At 41.8% G+C, this 23,758-nt stretch overlaps 1 pseudogene across 1 annotated transcript; it reads right to left on the bottom strand.

The window, feature by feature from the left end:
- Positions 1–882: 882 nt before the first annotated feature.
- On the bottom strand, positions 883–11,857 carry LOC311103250 (NLR family CARD domain-containing protein 3-like; annotated as a pseudogene). Its single transcript, XR_014615812.1, has 10 exons — positions 11,665–11,857; positions 8,140–8,253; positions 7,926–8,039; positions 7,379–7,441; positions 5,160–6,926; positions 4,825–4,998; positions 4,595–4,701; positions 3,577–3,641; positions 1,152–1,325; positions 883–887 (listed from the first exon to the last, which is right to left on the bottom strand). The product of XR_014615812.1 is annotated as an NLR family CARD domain-containing protein 3-like (transcript).
- Between the last annotated feature and the right edge of the window lie 11,901 nt (positions 11,858–23,758).

Below are 23,758 nucleotides of genomic sequence, written 5' to 3'. Positions count from 1 at the left end.
GTACAAGCCAATCCAGAGACCTCTAATACACTAGAGTAAAGATATCAGTCTGGTAAGATGTAGAGTTACTAGGAAGACAAGACTAAGAAGCTTAACTGTAGTGACACTAGTAGACACACTGAACTACAGTCAATATGTAAAGACATGATGGATATACATTTAGCATGATGTCATAAAAGGAGGGCTTTTTACTAAGCTAACAGAACACACACTACACTAACACACAACAGAATACATCAAGGAACATCAAACCACATTTACATCTATTTACATTTCCTATGGCGCCACCTTACTGACTGATTGACAATTCATCGTAACAGTCAGTCCCTGTATTGTAGTGTAATGGAGATTAAGTACAATTAATCAAACTGAATGAACACATTCTGAATTTCTACAGGTACAATATTTAAACAAGAAAACAAAAAAGTGTGCCTCAATCCCCATTTCTTCAACCACACCCGTCCAACCACCCGCCCCTCCCCCCTATTTAACAGTCTGATGCTCCTGTACTGTCTCCGACCTTCTAGATGGTGGCGAGGTGAACAGACCGTGGATCGGGTGGCTGAAATCCTTGATGATCTTCTTGGCCTTCCTGTGACACCGGGTGCTTTAGATGTCCTGGAGGGCAGGCAGTGTGCCCCCGGTGATGCGTTTGTTGAGGGAGAGGTTATTTTCCTAGCACCACTTCACCAGGGCTCTCTGATTTATTGAGAGATTCAAGGAACTGTCATCGTTGATTCGAAGCATCGAATATTTACATTCATGCACTTTGAAATGAATTTTGTAACTGTCCCAGAAGCATTTAACTGCAGGGCACTCCCACAACCAAGGATTTTGAGCTGAGGCCATTCCTTCACTGAATCTCAGTGAGCTTTCAGTAATTTAACCTGGGAAAGAAAGAAGGGAAGTGGATCTAAGTCCTCATACAGCAGCATAGACATATAGGGGTCGTATTCACTAGGCATCAAAGAGAAGAACACGGAACAAAACAGGCAGGGACTACCTGAACATGTCCAATAAGAAACTAGCATGTGTTGCAAAACGTTTTGCTACAGTTTGCACAAATGAATATGACCCGGGTGTCTGGATGTCTACAATGGCTTATTGATCACTATATCAGTGTGCTCATGAAACTGATCAGTAAAACTCACCGCAGTGTCTCCAGTGTATAGAGGGGATCCTCTCGTACAGAAGAGAGCAGCTTCACTCCAGAGTCTCCTGGAGTATTTCCTCTCAGGTCCAGCTCCTTCAGGTGGGAGGGGTTTGACCTCAGAGCTGAAAGAAGAGAAGCACAGCCTTCCTCTGTGATGCTACAGCCTGCCAGCCTGTGGAAAGTGAGGGAGAAAAGTTACACAATGTCAAATATTCCAGAAAATTTACATTTTGCATCAGTAGCGATGTGTCATTTTAATGTCATATGTTGAACCTTTTATTGAATCGAAATGAACACAACTAAACTGATCAATAATAACGAACTGGTGCCCCGATTCATAATTTAATGTGATAATAGTACATACTCTAAAGACAACGATACAAATTGTCTTCAATTATGCTACATCAGAGACCAAGGCCAGGATCAAATAAAATTGTATTTGTCACATGCTTCGTAAACAACAGGTGTAGACTAAAAGTGAAAATGCTTACTCACGGGTCCTTTTCCAACAATGCAGAGTTAAAGATAAAAAATAGAAATTGTGACATGAGGAATTCAATCCAAGGCGCGTTACAGAGCAGCGCACTGGACAGTCGACAATGCTGACATTTTCCCAAAGTTTGTGGAGATCCCATTCACTGTAAATGTAGAACATGTCCACTCAAGCATAAATAAACCTTTAAAAGTCACATTGTCGGCTGTCCAGTGCACTGCCTTGGATGAAATCCCGGGCCCAAGTGAAACTAAGTAAAACTCATTGACACCATAGTACTCTCCAAGCTCATCATTAAGCCCGAGGCCCTGGGTCTGAACCCCGCCCTGTGCAACTGGGTCCTGGACTTCCTGACGGGCCGCCACCAGGTGGTGAAGGTAGAAAACAACACCTCCACTACGCTGATACTCAACACAGGGGCCCCACAAGGGTGCGTGCTCAGCCTCCTCCTGTACTTCCTGTTCACCTATGACTGCGTGGCCACGCACGCCTCCAACTCAATCATCAAGTTTGCAGACGACACAACAGTAGTAGGCCTGATTACCAACAATGATGAGACCGCCTACAGGGAGAAGGTGAGGGCCCTGGCGGAGTGGTGCCAGGAATATAACCTCTCACTCAACATCAACAAAACGAAGGAGCTGATCGTGGAGGGAGCACGCCCCCATCCACATCGACAGGGCCGCAGTGGGCCCCTCGCAAACTTTTACAGATGCACAATTGAGAGCATCCTGTCGGGCTGTATCACTGCCTGGTACGGCAACTGCACTGCCCGCAACCGCAGGGCTCTCCAGAGGGTGGTGCGGTCTGCCCAACGCATCACCGGGGGCACACTGCCTGCCCTCCAGGACACCTACAGCACCCGATGTCACAAGAAGGACAAAAGTATTAATCAAGGACATCAACCACTTGAGCCACGGCCTGTTCACCCCGCTATCATCCAGAAGACGAGGTCAGTACAGGTGCATCAAAGCTGGGACCGAGAGACTGAAAAACAGCTTCTATCTCAAGGCCATCAGTTAAATAGCCATCACTAGCCGGACTCCAGCCAGTACACTGCCCTGAACTTAGTCACTGTCACTAGTTGGCTACCACCTGGTTACTCAACCCTGCACCTTAGAGGCTGCTGCCCTATGTACATAGACATGGAATCATTGGCCACTTTAATAATGGAACACTGGTCACTTTAATGTTTACATACTGTTTTACTAATTTCATATGTATATACTGTATTCTAGTCAATACCATCCTATTCAACTATTGCTGTATATATACTATTCTATCCTACGTATTCTACAGATATGTTAAATATTCTATCCACATACTGTCCATGATGTCTATAATCCCATCACATATACCAGTGGAGGCTGCTGACGGCTCATAATAATGTCTGGAACGGAACAAATAGAATGGCATCAAACATATGGAAACCATGGAAACCATGTGTTTGATGTATTTGATACCATTCCACTAATTGCGCCCCAGCCATTACCAAGAGCCCATCCTCCTCAATTAAGGTGCAACCAACCTCCTGTGACATATACACATACAGTATATGCATATATATTATTTATACTCCGGACTCCAACATTGCTTGTCCTAATATTTAAATATTTCTTAATTCCATTATTTTACTTTTAGATTTGTGTTTATTGTTGTGAATTGTTAGATATTACTGCACTGTAAGAGGACCACAATGGAAATAAGTCCCAGTCTTTACTGTGTGTTATCCTCCATGATTTTACTCATGTGCATGTATGGCTTTTTCAAGTGTTATGTGTGCTTGTTTTTTTTTTTTATGGTTGAATTAATAAACTGAACTAAGTTGGAGCTAGGAACACAAGAATGTCGCTACACCCGCAATAACATCTGCTAAATATGTGTATGCGACAAATACAACTTCATTTGATTTGATGAGGGATAGTTTTACCTCAGTGTCTCCAATTTACATTGTGGATTCTCAAGTCCAGCACAGATGAATCTCACTCCTGAATCCTGGAGTTAATTTCCTCCAAGTCTAGCTTTCTCAAACTTGATGTGTTTAAGCTGAGGGTTGAAGCCAGCACCTCATAGGATTTCTCAGTTAGGTTTCAATATTTCAATCTGGAGAGAGAGGAGTAAGTAATCCACACAAATCTAGAACTACATTAACCAGGTTTCCATCCAACCTTTATATGAGCGTAAACTACATGTGGATGAAAAGATGTCACGACAGGCCTGATGGAAACAGCAACTTCGTCGGTTACCTTTCCAAATGTCAACTAAACAAAATACGCTAGACAAGGTGGGATCTTTTAGTGTCTGTAAACTTAGTCAGGAAATGGCGGTGGAAACGCTTTTATCAGCAAATATTGATATAATAACGATCATATCGAAGTACATTTGGAGTCACATTTTGTGTGGTCCTCCCACTACAAATCGGGAAAGCATGCAGTTTATTAGGCTACAGATGAAATAAGTTATGAACTTCACAAGGTGATGAGCTTGATGCTCCTTTCCAATAAATATCGAGGGTCTTATTCTGATGACATGATGATCGATGCTTAGCTGCTGTGCCTCTTTTGTCCATAATAATCTCAGCATATAGGCTATACCCGCACTGTATCTGCCAGCTGTTGGCTAGAGCGCAAGTGCCAATACCAGAGTGGCTACATTCACTATATAAAGCAACATTTGTAGTGACAAAACCATCAGTAGGCCTAGAGTTGAAAATGCCATGGAAACCATCACGCACAGCTTTTTATCTGCAACAAGTGAATTTGGTGGAAATATCTCTGGTGGGAAAAAGCGCATATTTTAGTTATGCTGATTATAGAATATTCGCATGAAGATCGGTTGCCAATTGGATGGAAACCTAGCTAATGATGCTATAGACAATATTAAGTAGTAATTTACATTTTCATAATAACAACATCTGACAGTCACACATCTCAGTTTCCCTAGTTTACAAGTGTATTTCCTCCCAGGTCTAGCTCTCTCAAACTTGAGGTGTTGAACCCAGAGAGTTGAAGCCAGCACCTCAAATCATTTCTCAGTAAGGTTGCAATCATTCAACCTGGGAAGAGATGATCCAGCTAAGTAATCCACACAAATCTATAACTACATTTACAACATGAAGAAGTTACATCTTTATATTTACAACATCCACTTTCCAGTGGAGACAGTCAAAGTCACTCACTTAAATTTCTCCAGTTTACAGTGTGGATACCCCAGTCCAGCAGAGAGCAGCTTCACTCCTGAATCCTGAAGTTTATTGCCACTCATGTCCAGCAGTCTCAGGCAGCATGAATTTGATTTGAGAACAGAAGCTATTGCCTCACAGCTTTTCTTGGTGAGTTTACATTCGTTCAGCCTGTGAAAAAAAAAAGTGCATCTCAAGATACCCAGGTGCCAACAAAAAATCTTCCGTTAGGGATTGAGTTGTCAGCCTAACTAGTAATTACATTTGATGTTCATTATTATGTTACATTAGCATGCTGTCTGGAATTTAATTTAATTTGACTAAGCACTTACAAGGCTGTTCTAGAGGATCTGACAACTGGGAGAAGTTTGAGAAGAGATTCATCTGATCTGATGTATTTCTTCAGATCAAACACATCCAGCTTCTCTGAGGTCAGCAACATGAAGACCAGAGCTGACCACTGTCGAAATGAGAGTTTAGATTTTGAGAGACTTCCTGAGCTCAGGTAGCTTTGGATTTCCTCCACTAGAGAATGATCATTCAGTTCATTCAGACAGTGGAACAGATTGATGCACCTCTCCAGAGGGAGTTTCTTTCTGATCTTCTCCTTGATGTACTTGACTGTTTTCTTGTTGCTCTGTGATCTGCTTCTTGTTGGTGTCAGTAGGCCTTGTAGGAAATGCTGATTGGACTCATGTGAAATGCCTAGAAGGAAGCGGAGGAAAAGGTCCAGATGGCCATTTCCACACTGCAAGGCCTTGTCCACTGCATCTTGATATAGACTGTTTTTGTTGCGGAGGGATTTCTCTTTAGCCATCAGATTGTTGTTGTCGTTTGTGAACACGAGGAACACATATAGTGCAGCAAGAAACTCCTGGATACTCAGATGTACAAAGCAGTACACCTTTATCTGGTTAAGCCCAGACTCTTCTCAGAAGATCTGAGTGCACACTCCAGAGTACACCGACGCGTCCTTGATATCAATGCCACACTCTCTCAGGTCTTCCTCATAGAATATCAGATGGCCTTTTTCTAACTGTTGAAAAGCCAGTTTTCCCAGTGCCAGAATCATCACTTTATCCCAATGAGAATCGTTGGCATGCTCTACAGGATAGTTCTGACTCCTCAGTTTTGACTGGAAGATCACGAGGTGAGCGTACATTTGAGTCAAATTCTTGGGGATCTCTTGACTCTCTGCTTCAACCAATAGTCTCTCTAGGACAGTGGCTGAAATCCAACAGAACACTGGAATGTGGCACATGATGTGGAGGCTCCTTGATGTCTTTATGTGTGAGATGATTCTGCTGGCCAGGTCCTCCTCACCGATTCTCTTCCTGAAGTATTCCTCCTTCTGTGGGTCATTGAACCCTCGTACCTCTGTCACCTGGTCAACACACTCAGGAGGGATCTGACTGGCTGCTGCAGGTCGGGTGGTTATCCAGATATTAGCACAGGGAAGCAGATTCCCTTTGATGAGGTTTGTCAGCAACACATCCACTGAAGTTGACTCTGTGACATCACAGCAGATCTTATTATTCTGGAAGTCCAGAGGAAGGCGACATTCATCCAGACCATCAAAAACAAACACAACATTTTCGTTTTCTGAGATTTCTGATTCTTTTGTTTCTAAACAGGAGTGATGAATTAGTTCTATCAGACTTTGATTTTTATCTCTCATCAAGTTCAGATCCCGAAAAGGAAGTGGAAAGATGATCTGGATGTCTTGGTTTGCTTTTCCTTCAGCCCAGTCCAACATGAACTTCAGCACAGACACTGTTTTTCCGATGCCAGCAACTCCCTTTGTCAGCACTGTTCTGATAGGCTTGTCTTGTCCAGGTAAGGGTTTGAAGATGTCATTGAGATGGATTGATGTATCTTGTTCTACTGGAAATCTGCATGCTGTCTCAATCTGTCTCACCTCATGTTCATAATTGACCTCTCCACTTTCACCTTGTATGATGCAGAGCTCTGTGTAGATGTTGTTAAGAGGTGTTGTTGTTCCTTGATCTTCAATGCCCTCAAATAAAGAATATGCCCTATTCTTCAAGTAGGATTTCATTTTATCCTGGACTTCGGTCTTAGTGGAAACAGTTTGGTACCTATATGTGGAAAAGAAAGATGTTCCTTGTTGAATTGAATTACACAAATATAAACTCTAACCTGGATGTGATCAATGATGAAACAGTCCAACAGTTTGACATCCTAGAGTTAGCTAGGCTAAGTGAAGATTAAGCCACAGCATGTGGTGCTTTTCCTGGGAGACAATGCTCTCTGTATCTCCTGATAGTTACACTAAACCTTGGGTACAGTCTCACTATTATAGTCATCATACTACTTTATTTACATTTCTAGTATAATGTCAGAGTAAATGACGGTGTCCTTTAGACAGTTCAAATCCTTTAACAAGCTGAATTAGACATCCTGAATGATGAATTGGTGGCTATTATCTGGAACTTCACAGAGTAAAGGAACTAGATGTCATCAGACACATGGCTGGTGAATAAAACGAATAGAAAATAGGTAGGATGCAGTGCAAACTGCGATCACTCACACTTTGTCATCAGTAAGGACTCTGGGTTGGTGATCCATTGACTGGTCATCCTCCTCAGAGATACTGCAGGGTAAGAATGAGCACAGAGCGCAATAACATCAGTCTTTATCTATAAATATGTATTTGTATATGTATATGTATATGTATTTATGTATATATACATAAGATGGTAAATTGTCACATCTCCTCCCGTTGCTCCTCTCCGGGGCTCTGATTCGCCGGTCTACTGAGCCACCGGTCTGAGCGCACCACCTCGGCAACACCGGAATGGAAACCCAACGCACCCTAATCACCTCCAGCGCACCTGCACCTCATCATCTCGTCACCACCCCTATTTAGCCCTGGACTGTTCTGGATGATGTTGTTTGTGATTGTTTAGCTTTGTGTAGTTTACTCTATCGTTGTTATTTCTCTTGTTCATTGTTTAGTAAACCTTGACCTTGTTAATTCCTGCGTATGCGTCCTGCTTCTTCGTATACTCAGTACTCGTCACAGTAAATAAAAGGAAATGCCATAATCAAACACCATATGTTATGTCTCAGTTCACCTTTGCCCAGTAGATACTTCTCCATCCCTGAAGTAAATATTTAGTCCCTTCGACTTGTCACTCTTCATGGAGACACAGCTAGGTACAGGTGAGACTGGTCGGTCTGTCTTGAACCTGTTTAAAGCCATAGGAGCAGAAATAATTAACCTTCCCTCAGAACCTGCACAGAAGAAACCAGAAAAAAGCATAATATATCTGAAGCACAATGTCTCACCTTTGCTCAATGGAAAAGTCTCCCTCCCTTAAGTCAATAGGAGATCGCATAGACCTGTCACTCTTCATGGAGACACAGCTAGGCACAGGTGAGACTGGTCGGTCTGTCTTGAACCTGTTTAAAGCAGGATGTGAGTTTACAACGTACACAATTAGAAAAAAGGTTTCCAAAAGGGTTCATTGGCTGTCCCCATAGGATAACCCTTTTTGGTTCCTGGTAGAACACTTTTGGGTTCAATGTAGAACCATCTGTGGAAAGTGTTCTGCATGGAACCCAAAAGGGTTATTCTACCCAATGTTCCCTCTAATTCTTTTGTCACTGAGCAAATTTCAAGTTTGCTGAGCGCAAACTTGAACATTGTGAAAATTCTGTGCAACTTCCAGCTCGTATTTACTGTGGACACTGAGGCTGTACCCGCTTTAAGTTACAGTTTTAACAGTGGCCAAGTAGGCTACTGTGGCTATTTGATCATAATGTAGGCCTACCAGAGTGACCTACTATAAAAGCATCCAATAACATTTTAACATAGAAATAGCTGTTCTATCATTCAGCCTACAGTAGCAGCCACCAATGTGTGGTGTTTAATGTAGGCCTACATTCAATGAGACTTTTGGAGAAAAAAAACATGCAGGGCTCGACATTAACCTGATTATCCACTTGTCCTTCAGACAAGGAGGTGACTGAAAATGTGTTGTTTGATGCAAGTGACCACTTTACCACATAATGTTCATTATTATTCCCATACTGTTATTACAGAGAATCAGACAAATTATTCTACCCTCTGCCTATTGGCTACTTAGTCTTGAATAAGCTATCTCAAAACACAACACTGCCCCTTTAAGACAAAAAAAAGCTCTTTACCTGACTTGCTTTTCAAAGATGTCTAGAAATGTACACGTTTTGTGCTCTTGTAGGAAAGCAATCACTCCCCTATTGCTGACTAGAAAATGATCTATAACTGGGTAATAACTCACTAACTAGCAAAGGATATGAACAAAATGTGCACACGTGGCTACACGCAGCTCTCGTTTTGATCTCAAAACGTGTGCATCTACTCATAACCGCTCATGCTGTAAAAACAGTCCAGTTCAAAGTAAATGGCACAGATCCATATATGGCAATAGTCTGTTTGCATATAGGCCTACTGCAGCTCTGATTGTTTATACCACATAGGTCTGTGTAGAGTACTAAATAGACTGAGTAATGCCAATAGAATCCTACTCCGATGCATTCTGCCTACAACAAAATCTCTTGCATAATTTGCTTTGTTTCGTTAAAAGTGGCTAATGTTGATTCGATCACAATTGCCACAATAAAAGGAAAACGTTGATAGTGTTAACAGGGAAAACTCTAGAACAGTGGTCACCAACCTTTTCTCAAAATGCATGCCGAGATCTACCGCTCAGATTTATTTTTTACTTGACTTTTTAAAAAACGTAAGCCTATGCAACATTAACCAATTAAAAACAGTACTGTAGCAATTAGGTTTATGCAGTAAGCTACAGTGCCTTGCAAAGGTATTCATCCCCCTTGGCGTTGTTCCTATTTTGTTGCATTACAACCGGTAAGTTAAATTGATTTTTATTTGGATTTCATGTAATGGACATACACAAAATAGTCAAAATTGGTGAAGTGGAATGAAAAAAATAACTATTCACCCCCTTTGCTATTAAGCCCCTAAATAAGATCTGGTGCAACCAATTACCTTCAGAAGTCACAAAATTAGTTAAATAAAGTCCACCTGTGTGCAATCTAAGTGTCACATGATCTGTCACATGATCTCAGTATATATACACCTGTTCTGAAAGGCCCCAGAGTCTGCAACACCACCAAGCAAGGGGCACCACCAAGCAAGCGGCACCATGAAGACCAGGGAGCTCTCCAAACAGGTCAGTGACAAAGTTGTGGAGAAGTACAGATCAGGGTTGGGTTATAAAAAAATATCTGAAACTTTGAACATCCCACGGAGCACCATTAAATCCATTATTTAAAAAATGGAAAGAATATGGCACCACAACAAACCTGCCAAGAGAGGGCCGCCCACCAAAACTCACGGACCAGGCAAGGAGGGCATTAATCAGATAGGCAACAAAGAGAACAATGATAACCCTGAAGGAGCCGCAACGCTCCACAGCGGAGATTGGAGTATCTGTCCATAGGACCACTTTAAGCCGTACACTCCACAGAGCTGGGCTTTACGGAAGAGTGGCCAGAAAAAAGCCATTGCTTAAAGAAAAAAATAAGGAAACACGTTTGGTGTTCGCCAAAAGGCATGTGGGAGACTCCCCAAACATATGGAAGAAGGTACTCTGGTCAGATGAGACTAAAATTGAGCTTTTTGGCCATCAAGGAAAACGCTATGTCTGGCGCAAACCCAACACCTCTTATCACCCCGAGAACACCATCCCAACAGTAAAGCATGGTGGTGGTAGCATCATGCTGTGGGGATGTTTTTCCATCGGCAGGGACTGGGAAACTGGTCATAATTGAAAGAATGATGGATGGCGCTAAATACAGGGAAATTCTTGAGGGAAACCTGTTTCAGTCTTCCAAGATATTTGAGACTGGGACGGAGGTTCACCTTCCAGCAGGACAATACATTTTACATGTATTACATGCATTTTACAATGACCCTAAGCATACTGCTAAAGCAACACTCAAGTGGTTAAAGGGGAAACATTTAAATGTCTTGGAATGGCCTAGTCAAAGCCCAGACCTCAATCCAATTCAATCTGTGGTATGACTTAAAGATTGCTGTACACCAGCGGAACCGATCCAACTTGAAGGAGCAGGAGCAGTTAGATGGGGTATGTCTCTCTAAGCTTGGCACAAGAGACTTGCAGCTGTAATTGCTGCAAAGGGTGGCTCTACAAAGTATTGACTTTGGGGGGGGGTGAATAGTTATGCTCGCTCAATTATTATTATTTTTGTCTTATTTCTTGTTTGTTTCACAAAATAAAATATTTTGCATCTTCAAAGTGGTAGGCATGTTGTGTAAATCAAATGATACAAACCCCCCAAAAATCCATTTTAATTCCAGGTTGTAAGGCAACAAAATAGGAAAAATGCCAAGGGGGGGTGAATACTTTCGCAAGCCACTGTATGAATTAACAGGTTATAGAGCAAACAACGCAATTATCACAACACATAGGGCTTGGCTTCCCCAGTGATTTTACCCACGCAACGCTACTGCAAAGGGTTCTTCAAAACTTTCTCCTAAGGGGACAGCTGAAGAACCCATTTACAGGTTCTAGATAGAACCTTTTTTTTCTAAGAGTGTAGGTGAGTTTGCACACATTTCAGATTTTTGTATCTGTGCTTTTTATGGTTACTTATAATTGTCATCACTCTTAATGCACATAACAGCTAGGTATAGGTTAGTGATACAGTAAATTCGGCTCCAACAAAAGGTCTGATTCACTTGATCTATTGCATTAAATAAAGACAAATCACAACAATACATGTTTGTACGAGAGTTGTTAAAAAATCTCAGCTCCTTCACACTTACCTATTTGGGGATCTTACCTCTTAAGTTCACTGCCAGTGTCCTGTTCTGCAGGAAAACTATTTTTAGGGGACATTGCTCCCTCACTTCCTGACAAACTCATTCTAGCAGCAGTGTCTCTCTCTTCAGTCTCTTCACAGATACTAGAGGGATTGCTTCCCCCCTCATTCTCCCCAGAGAGACTCATTCTAGATGGAGTGCTTCCCCTCTCAAATTATCAAATGATCACCCACTTGCAGAGCCTGTTATATAGGGAGGTGGAGTTTATTTGAAAAAAAAATGTAGGGGGTAGATCAGCTTTAATATTGCAGATTGTAACTTCCATCAATGTAATTGTCTGCATCACTTCCAATGCCCCATATGTTTTACATTTATACATATACACATACATATATATATTTATATACATATCCTTTTAAAAAATATATTTATCTTTATTACTTTCCAACCCCACCACCCCTTCCCTAATTGGAGTAAACTAGTGAACAACAATGCTTAGGCCTCTACTTCCAGCTTATACATACTATATACATTTTATGGACACAGTCAATTTTACAATAATTCTATTTTGTTTGTTTTTACACCTGAACTTCCTCTACCCTCAACCTCTCCGATCATTTTCATGATGTCCATCCGTTATTTCCTGAGAACCAGTTCAGATTTAAGTATAACTTTTGTATGACTGAAGCTTTTAGTGATAGGTCTAATGCTTCAATATTTAATAATTTCTGTCCTCCGAATTCATATTCATTATATAAATAGGGAGGTGGAGTCTTTGTTGTGCACATTTCCACCTAGTGTCCGCAGTTGACACCCTTCTCATGTTAACATTTTCCCATGAAAACCAGTCGATCAGGTTCAACAGGAGTCTTTCAACATCCAACTGTCAGTTGGCAGTGTGCAGGGGCAGTTCTACTGTTATAGGACAAGACAACACCCATGACATATTTATTCTAAACATCTGCCAACACAACTGAAGTCACTGCCAGCCATCCAGATTAACGTTGTTTTCAGAGGGCATAACCGCCTCACAATCATGGTTTCACAATAAAAATCATGCAAATAAGTATTTCTTTGTTTATGCGTCTAATTTCCTGCATTTTTACACAATCCAATATGCCGTCTCTATTTAGAACAAAAAGTAAGCAAAAATGCCCACAATCATCAAGCTAGGTAAGAGATCATTATTAAATATGTTTAAGTGATTAATACGACTGACCTAGATCGAAGGTAATTCAATAATAAATATTGTGTTGCACCTTTAACCAATAGCCTAACAAATGAACAACTCTTGAAAAAAATACAAAGACTTTTGATTGTCTTTATTCTGACCAGCCAGCCCGAGCCGCCTGCATGCCCGACCCCCACCAGTCTAGTCAATAACTCAACTCTCAGAGGGCATAACTGCCTCACAACCTTGCTTTCAAAATAAACTATTTGCAATGGAAAATGAACATCAGTTCTTGTAGGCCAAGTTCAGGCAGGCATATCTAGGCTATTCCCCCATTTTACATTACAAAACCTTTCCTGTTACTGAACTATGCTATGGAAATGCACACAGGTGTACACACCACTATTCAAATGATTTTAAATGTGCCATCATCACATCTACCTTCCTTTAAGTAGCCTGACCACTGATTGGAACTGACTGTAGAAGTGAAAGGAGCCCTTTTGTTCACCTGTCCAATCATGCCAAATCAGTGATTCAAGGAAGGATGCACTGATAAGGAATAAGAACAGGGCTGAAATGACCAATCATAGTCTTACACTACCAAGTCTCATTTTCACTTGGCTTTTGGAACAAACAATGAAAGAACATGAGAAATTCAGAAAATGTAGATTTGGCAAATCAATATGAAAATGCAGTGTGAGGCAGTACGCTTTATAACAAGACAACAGTAAACAGGTCATCCTTGACGAATGACGCAGCACTCCCTACACACACACACACACACACACACACACACACACACTGCAGTAAGAAGCTGCTGCACTATATGCAGTACCAGTCAAAGGTTTTTCTTTAATTTTTTTTTTACTATTTTCTACATTGTAGAATAATAGTGAAGACATCAAAACTATGAAATAACACATATGGAATCATGTAGTAACCAAAAAGTGTTAAACAAATCAAAATATATTTGAGATTTGAGATTCTTCAAAGTAGACACCCTTTGCCTTGATGACAGCTTTGCACACTCTTGGCATTCTCTCAACCAGCTTCATGAGGTAGTCACCTGGAATGCATTTCAGGTGTGCCTTGTTAAAAGTTAATTTGTGGAATTTCTTTCCTTCTTAATGCGTTTGAGCCTATCAGTTGTGTTGTGACAAGGTAGGGGTGGTATACAGAAGATAGGCCTATTTGGTAAAAGTCCATATTATGGCAAGAATAGTTCAAATAAGCAAAGAGAAACGACAGTCCATCATTACTTTAAGACATGAAGGTCAGTCAATATGGAACATTTCAAGAACTTTGAAAGTTTCTTCAAGTGCAGTCGCAAAAACCATCAAGCGCTATGATGAAACTGTCTCTCATGAGGACCGCGACAGGAATGGAAGACCCAAAGTTACCTCTGCTGCATAGGATAAGTTCATTAGAGTTACCAGCCTCAGAAATTGCAGCCCAAATAAATGCTTCACAGAGTTCAAGTAACAGACACATCTCAACATCAACTGTTCAGAGGAGACTGTGTTAATCAGGCCTTCATGGTCGAATTGCTGCAAAGAAACCACTACTAAAGGACACCAATAATAAGAAGAGACTTGCTTGGGCCAAGAAACACGAGCAAATGACATTAGACCGGTGGAAATTTGTCCTTTGGTCTGGAGTCCAAATTTGAGATTTTTGGTTCCAACCGCCGTGTATTTGAGAGACGCAGTGTGGGTGAACGGATGATCTCTGCATGTGTAGTTCCGACTGTAAAGCATGGAGGAGGTGTTATGGTGTGGGGGCGCTTTGCTGGTGACACTCTCTGTGATTTGTTTAGAATTCAAGGCACACTTAACCAGCATGGCTACCACAGCATTCTGCAGCGATACACCATCCCATCTGGTTTGGGCTTAGTGGGACTATAATTTGTTTTTCAACAGGACAATGACCCAACACACCTCCAGGCTGTGTAAGGGCTATTTTACCAAGAAGGAGAGTGATGGAGTGCTGCATCAGATGACCTGGCCTCCACAATCCCCCGACCTCAACCCAATTGAGATGGTTTGGGATGAGTCGGACCGCAGAGTGAAGGAAAAGCAGCCAACAAGTGCTCAGCATATGTGGGAACTCCTTCAAGACTGTTAGAAAAGCATTCCAGGTGAAGCTGGTTGAGAGAATGCCAAGAGTGTGCAAAGCTGTCATCAAGGCAAAGGGTGGCTATTTGAAGAATCTCAAATCTCAAATATATTTAGGTTTGTTTAACACTTTTTTGGTTACTACATGATTCCATATGTGCTATTTCATAGTTTTGATGTCTTCACCATTCTTCTACAATGTAGAAAATAGTACAAATAAAGCAAAACCCTTGAATGAGTAGGTGTTCTAAAACTTTTGACCGGTAGTGTATAACAGAATCAATTGACTTGGTGTACAGAGAGAACGGGAGAGGACCTAGCACAGAGCCCTGGGGGACAACTGTAGATCGACCTCGTGGTGAAGACCCAGACCTTCTCCACGTCACTTGGTAGGAGAGACCTGCTAGGTAGGATGCAATCCAGGAGTGTGCAGAGCCTGAGATGACCAGCCCTGAGAGGGTGGAGAGGAGGATCTGATGGTTCATGGTGTTGAAGGCAGCAGATAGATCTAGGTCACTATCGGAGATGGCAACAAAACCATTGGCACCGGCCTGGTTACTGACACACACACACACACACACACACACACACACACACACACACACACACACACACACACACACACACACACACACACACACACACAGCAGTAAGGAGCTGCTGAGACTGCATGGCTCTCTGCTTTACTGACCAACCAGAAGACCCACAATGAGATGTTCTGAGTTGTCTTTCTGTGAAAAGTGAAAAGGCCAGACTGTCATTGTCTGCTTGTGTAATAAAATGTATTTAATAGTAAAACATCCTGCCTGTTTTCAGATCAACTTCATTGTTTGGTGACGTTGTATAATAATGCATTTCTAAGTTCTTTAGATTCAGGTTTGGGTAGTAATAGCCACCTGACCTAGCTGCTTGATATAGCATTTTGAAACTTTTAAAATGTGGTACAGTAGTGACATTTATTTTCAATTGTAGTTGGACCAGCAGAGAACACCTTAAAATGGGCAATCTGTGATTGGTACATCCATTTTTTGCTTTTCAATTAATGATTTTTACTATTTTTACTTTGATTCTTCAAGAATATAACTTAAATGCCTCATGAGCTTAGTTAAACTGACCTACATAATCATAACCCAAAATATAAGCTTGTTTTACTTCTGTTTGTTAACCATGTAATTGTAAACAAACACTGTATTGCCTCAAAACATGGTTACATTTTAATATCAGGTCTTGCATCCATAACTCTGTCTATGAATTTGATAGTGGTTACATTTCTCCAGCCCCATCCCTAAACTTTTTTTCCAAAACAGTGAATGCTTTGTTACGGTTTAAACTGCCGATTGCCCCCTTTAAAGCCATTGAGTTCACACAGTTAGGCCTATATGTGAGTATGAACATTCATAGCTCTGGAAACCAAGTCATTCAATTAATAACAGATGGACACAATGTCACACGTCAATAGGAATAACAGCTTTACTTCATTTATTTAAGGAATATGAAATACAGTTTCCATAGATTAACATACAGGGTTACATAGAATGTAAGAAATGCTACATGTTTTAAAAACCAAGGTGCTACAATTTAAAAAGAATCCAAGCAATAAGTAGTCAATAGTACAGCACAAAGACTACAGAGGCCTATACTACACTGAAATAAAAAGGTAAGACATACAGCAGTTAGTAGGAAGGACATAAACTGTTCAAATATGGTATAGTAGGTAAATGTTTATGTTCCATGTCAAATACATTTTAGTTGGACCAGCAGAGAACACCTTAAAGGCCTTGAATGCACACAGGTAAACCTATTCATTACTGCGAGTACGAACATTCATAGCCATAGAAACCAGGGCACGACTCAATGCGTATCGCGGAAGTTCAGTGTTACAGAGTGAATTAAATTTAAAAGTCAATGTTCCCGTGTTAGCGGAGACTGCATTCATGGTAAATGCTGAATATGTCGGCTCAATCGGAAATGACCTTTACATTTCTATAGCGCAATCTGTACCTCTTCAGTGATAGTTTGAATAGAGCCCCAAGTCATTCAATGATGGACACTGTCACACGGCAATAGGAATAACAACTTTACTATTATTAATTGTACTATTAAAAATGAAATACAACTTATATTAAATTCATTTGGCTATTATTCAATTATATTATTAATTTGGAACATACAGTATATCATAGATTAACACAGGGTTACATACAATGTAAGTTATTGTACATTACTATAATAAAACAATACATCTGATTTGTAACAAGCTTTTCAAAAAGCCAAGATGCTACAATAAAAATCTAAGCAATTAGTACAACACACAAGACAACCCAGATACATCTAATACACTAGAATATAAAGATATCAGTCTGGTAAGATGTAAAGTTACTAGTAATACAATAAGGCTGTTGAGATTAAGAAGCTTACTATAGTGACACTGAACTACAGTCAATATGTATAGACATGATGGATATAGCATGTTGGCATTATAAAAGGAGGGTTTTTTACTAAGCTAACTGAACACACACTCCACTGACACGCTACAGAAACATCAACGAACATCAAACCACATTTACTTATTTTTATATTTTCTATAGCGCCACCTTAATGACTGATTGACAAGTCATAATTTCAGCCAGTAGTAACAGTCAGTCCCTGTATTGCAGTGTAATGGAGGTGAAGTAAAAGTAATCAAACAGAATAACAAAACTATTATTTATTTATTTTCGTCGGGGGGAGTGTGTTACAGGTACAATATTCTAGAATATTGGTACAGGATTCAAAAGGAAAACCAGCCACGTCGCCGACACCGACGTCTTCCTTCCGGACAAACACCTTCTTCGCCCGCTTTGAGGATAACCCAGTGCCACTGACGAGGCCCACCACCAAGGACTGTGGCCTCTCCTTCTCCGTGGCCGACGTGATTAAGACATTTAAGCATGTTAACTCCTGCAAGGCTGCCAGCCCAGATGGCATCCCTAGCCGTGTCATCAGAGCATGCGTAGACCAGCTGGCTGGTGTGTTTACGGACATATTCAATCTCTCCCTTTCCCAGTCTGCTGTTCCCACATGCTTCAAGATGGCCACCATTGTTCCTGTACCCAAGAAAGCAAAGGTAACTGAACTAAATGACTATTGCCCCGTAGCACTCACCTCTGTCATCATGAAGTGCTTTGAGACACTAGTCAAGGATCATATCACCTCCACCTTACCTGTCACCCTAGACCCACTCCAATTTGCTTACCGCCCCAATAGATCCACAGACGATGCAATCGCCATCACACTGCACACTGCCCTATCCCATCTGGACAAGAGGAATACCTATGTAAGAATGCTGTTAATTGACTATAGCTCAGCATTCAACACCATAGTTCCCTCCAAGCTCATTATCAAGCTTGAGGCCCTGGGTCTGAACCCCGCCCAGTGCAACTGTGTCCTGGACTTCCTGACGGGCCGCCCCCAGTTGGTGAAGGTACGAAACAACATCTCCACTTTGCTGATCCTCAACACTGGGGCCCCACAAACCTTTACAGATGCAAAATTGAGAGCATCCTGTCGGGCTGTATCACCGCCTGGTACGGCAACTGCACCGCCCGCAACCGCAGGGCACTCCAGAGGGTGGTGCGGTCTGCCAAACGCATTACCGGGGGAAAACTACCCGCCCTCCAAGACACATACAGCACCCGATGTCACAGGAAGGCCAAAAAGATAATCAAGGACATCAACCACCCAAACCATTGCCTGTTCACCCCGCTATCATCCAGAAGGCGAGGTCAGTACAGGTGCATCAATGCTGGGACCGAGAGAATGAAAAATAGCTTCTATCTCAAGGCCATCAGACTGTTAAATAGCCATCACAAGCACATTAGAGGCTGCTGCTGCCGCCTATTGAAATCACTGGCCACTTTAAGAAATGGAACACTAGTCACTTTAATAATGTTTATATATCTTGCACTACTCATCTCATACAGTGGGGGAAAAAAGTATTTAGTCAGCCACCAATTGTGCAAGTTCTCCCACTTAAAAAGATGAGAGAGGCCTGTAATTTGCATCATAGGTACACGTCAACTATGACAGACAAATTGAGACATTTTTTTCAAAAAAATCACATTGTAGTATTTTTTATGATTTATTTGCAAATTATGGTGGAAAATAAGTACTTGGTCACCTACAAACAAAGAAGATTTCTGGCTCTCACAGACCTGTAACTTCTTCTTTAAGAGGCTCCTCTGTCCTCCACTCGTTACCTGTATTAATGGCACCTGTTTGAACTTGTTATCAGTATAAAAGACACCTGTCCACAACCTCAAACAGTCACACTCCAAACTCCACTATGGCCAAGACCAAAGAGCTGTCAAAGGACACCAGAAACAAAATTGTAGACCTGAACCAGGCTGGGAAGACTGAATCTGCAATAGGTAAGCAGCTTGGTTTGAAGAAATCAACTGTGGGAGCAATTATTAGGAAATGGAAGACATACAAGACCACTGATAATCTCCCTCAATCTGGGGCTCCACGCAAGATCTCACCCCGTGGGGTCAAAATGATCACAAGAACGGTGAGCAAAAATCCCAGAACCACACGGGGGGACCTAGTGAATGACCTGCAGAGAGCTGGGACCAAAGTAACAAAGCCTACCATCAGTAACACACTACGCCGCCAGGGACTCAAATCCTGCAGTGCCAGACGTGTCCCCCTGCTTAAGCCAGTACATGTCCAGGCCCGTCTGAAGTTTGCTAGAGTGCATTTGGATGATCCAGAAGAGGATTGGGAGAATGTCATATGGTCAGATGAAACCAAAATATAACTTTTTGGTAAAAACTCAACTCGTCGTGTTTGGAGGACAAAGAATGCTGAGTTGCATCCAAAGAACACCATACCTACTGTGAAGCATGGTGGTGGAAACATCATGCTTTGGGGCTGTTTTTCTGCAAAGGGACCAGGACGACTGATCCGTGTAAAGGAAAGAATGAATGGGGCCATGTATCGTGAGATTTTGAGTGAAAACCTCCTTCTATCAGCAAGGGCATTGAAGATGAAACGTGGCTGGGTCTTTCAGCATGACAATGATCCCAAACACACCGCCCGGGCAACGAAGGAGTGGCTTCGTAAGAAGCATTTCAAGGTCCTGGAGTGGCCTAGTCAGTCTCCAGATCTCAACCCCATAGAAAATCTTTGGAGGGAGTTGAAAGTCCGTGTTGCCCAGCAACAGCCCCAAAACATCAATGCTCTGCATGGAGGAATGGGCCAAAATACCAGAAACAGTGTGTGAAAACCTTGTGAAGACCATAATTTGCAAATAAATTCATTAAAAATCCTACAATGTGATTTTCTGGAGAAAAAAATTCTCAATTTGTCTGTCATGGTTGACGTGTACCTATGATGAAAATTACAGGCCTCTCTCATCTTTTTAAGTGGGAGAACTTGCACAATTGGTGGCTGACTAAATACTTTTTTCCCCACTGTATGTACAGTGAGGGAAAAAAGTATTTGATCCCCTGCTGATTTTGTACGTTTGCCCACTGACAAAGAAATTATCAGTCTATAATTTTAATTGTAGGTTTATTTGAACAGTGAAAGACAGAATAACAACAACAAAAATCTGAAAAACGCATGTAAAATTTTTTTTATTTTAAATTGACTTGCATTTTAATGAGGGAAATAAGTATTTGACCCCCTCTCAATCAGAAAGATTTCTGGCTCCCAGGTGTCTTTTATACAGGTAACGAGCTGAGATTAAGAGCACACTCTTAAAGGGAGTGCTCCTAATCTCAGTTTGTTACCTGTATAAAAGACACCTGTCCACAGAAGCAATCAATCAATCAGATTCCAAACTCTCCACCATGGCCAAGACCAAAGAGCTCTCCAAGGATGTCAGGGACAAGATTGTAGACCTACACAAGGCTGGAATGGGCTACAAGACCATCGCCAAGCAGCTTGGTGAGAAGGTGACAACAGTTGGTGCGATTACTCGCAAATGGAAGAAACACAAAATAACTGTCAATCTCCCTCGACCTGGGGCACCATGCAAGATCTCACCTCGTGGAGTTGCAATGATCATGAGAACGGTGAGGAATCAGCCCAGAACTACACGGGAGGATCTTGTCAATGATCTCAAGGTAGCTGGGACCATAGTCACCAAGAAAACAATTGGTAACACACTACGCCGTGAAGGACTGAAATCCTGCAGCGCCCGCAAGGTCCCCCTGCTCAAGAAAGCACATATACATGCCCGTCTGAAGTTTGCCAATGAACATCTGAATGATTCAGAGGAGAACTGGGTGAAAGTGTTGTGGTCAGATGAGACCAAAATGGAGCTCTTTGGAATCAACTCAACTTGCCGTGTTTGGAGGAGGAGGAATGCTGCCTATGACCCCAAGAACACCATCCCCACCGTCAAACATGGAGGTGGAAACACTATGCTTTGGGGGTGTTTTTCTGCTAAGGGGACAGGACAACTTCACTGCATCAAAGGGACGATGGACGGGGCCATGTACCATCAAATCTTGGGTGAGAACCTCCTTCCCTCAGCCAGGGCATTGAAAATGGGTCGTGGATGGGTATTCCAGCATGACAATGACCCAAAACACAAGGCCAAGGCAACAAAGGAGTGGCTCAAAAAGAATCACATTAAGGTCCTGGAGTGGCCTAGCCAGTCTCCAGACCTTAATCCCATAGAAAATCTGTGGAGGGAGCTGAAGGTTCGAGTTGCCAAACGTCAGCCTCGAAACCTTAATGACTTGGAGAAGATCTGCAAAGAGGAGTGGGACAAAGTCCCTCCTGAGATGTGTGCAAACCTGGTGGCCAACTACAAGAAACGTCTGACCTCTGTGATTGCCAACAAGGGTTTTGCCACCAAGTACTAAGTCATGTTTTGCAGAGGGGTCAAATACTTATTTCCCTCATTAACATTTTTGACATGCGTTTTTCTGGATTTGTTTGTTGTTATTCTGTCTCTCACTGTTCAAATAAACCTACCATTAAAATTATAGACTAGGGGGCACGCGTAGACAAGATGGCGTATTGAATTGAAATCGGTACAAAACACCTCAAGATAAAAACATAATATTCAAAATCAGTAAGTTAGACTAAATATTAGCATTTCATATATTCGCATAATAACACAAAACAGATCATAAGGCTAGAGAAATATATCGACAAATATTACAACAACACACAACACCAAATCATGACTGAAGACAAGCGTGGAGAGCCGATCCCCAAAAGGAAACGCGACTCATCGACTGATACAGATGATATATGCTTTTCACCACTGGGTATGGTAAGTGTGGAAAGCGACCTGTTGAAGTCGATAAATGACAAATTGGGCATATTAGAATTGGTCAGTAAAGACGTAAAAGAGTTGAATGCGAGTCTTCAAATGAGTGACGAAAAAGCTTTGGTAATGGAGAAAGAAACCAACGAATTAAAAGTGACAGTCTCTAAAATGGAAACGGACGTTAGGGAACTAAAAAAGGAGAACAATCTTCTGAGAGAAGCCTTACTAGACATCCAAACTAGATTGATGAGGGAAAATCTAGTACTTACGGGTATTCAGGAAAAGGAGGGAGAAATAACAGAGAATATTATGAAGGACTTCCTGCATACAGCGCTACAAATCCCACTCGAGGCTGTCGATAAAATCCAACTCGAACGTGTACATCGTTTCGGAAAAAGAGGACAGAAATATGAGCGCCCAATCGTTGCCAAATTTGCTTTTTTTAAGGATAAAGCTATGGTGAAAAGCCTAGGAAAAAGACTTGCTGGCACGAAAATAGGCATGAATGATCAGTTCCCGAGGGAGATTGTAGAAAGGCGCAAAGTTCTGTATACAATCTTCAAGGAAAACAGATTAAAAGGGAAACGTGTTGCACTAGTGGTGGATAAATTATATATTGACAACCAAATGTTCAGAGACACAAAGACTACTCCATGGCTATTCTAAAAGTTGTAATAGAGGAGTCAAATATTGGAGCACCTGATACTAGCAATGATAGGGATTGTAATATTAAATAACATTTATAGTAAGTATAGTATTTTATAAAAGGATAAAACGATATAACAAGCAGAATAATACATCTTATAATACAAATAATTAGAACATGGCTTTTTTGGCGGGAGGTTGTTGTTTTGGCGGATGGTTGTTGTGGTTGGTCCTGTGTTCTCTCTGGCGTCCTTTCCCCCTTGAGGCAGATGTGGATGCGGGTGCGTTTGCATGCTCGGCCCATTTCTTCCGCAGTCAACCATGTGGTGTGCATTTTTGTGTTTGAAAAGGTGCGGCGTTAAGTGAGTGAGAGGGGAAATGGTTGCATATCCCAGAGCCGACCGGGGGTCTATGAGCAGGGGTAGTGAGAGAGAGAGCTTTCAATTTTGTGTAGATGAGGGATATACATTTTTAAATATAGTATACATCTAATCTAATTTTTCATTGTCCTATCATGATGGAAAGATCCCTAACCCTATAACCTGGACACCCAACTGAGCGACCCATACACCAAAGAGAAGTTCCCATCTCTTTTATGGACCTGCTGTGAATATGCAGCCTAAACAGATAAATAAATGCGGTCAGAGACCTACTTGAGCAGCACCGCCCCCTCAAGATTCTGAGCCTGCCTGGCAGGGTTGGTCCTACAAAGCCAGAGCCCCCTGATGGGAGAGCATAATATACAAGGAAATTCTCAATGCTGCTAATGAGAACCTTTACGGCCTTTTTACCTAGCCGGTGGGGATTCCGGTGGGGTACGCCCACCCAGGTAGTGGCAGTGCTGGCAACACTGGCTGCAGTAACCCATGGGGAGGGGGTCACACTCGGACAATCAGAGAGGGGGTTTATCATTG

The sequence above is a fragment of the Coregonus lavaretus genome (assembly GCF_964263955.1).
Source record: "Coregonus lavaretus genome assembly, chromosome: 28".
NCBI lineage: Eukaryota > Metazoa > Chordata > Actinopteri > Salmoniformes > Salmonidae > Coregonus > Coregonus lavaretus.
The sequence above is the reverse complement of the archived record's forward strand: the minus strand, read 5'-3'. Positions and strand labels throughout refer to the sequence as shown.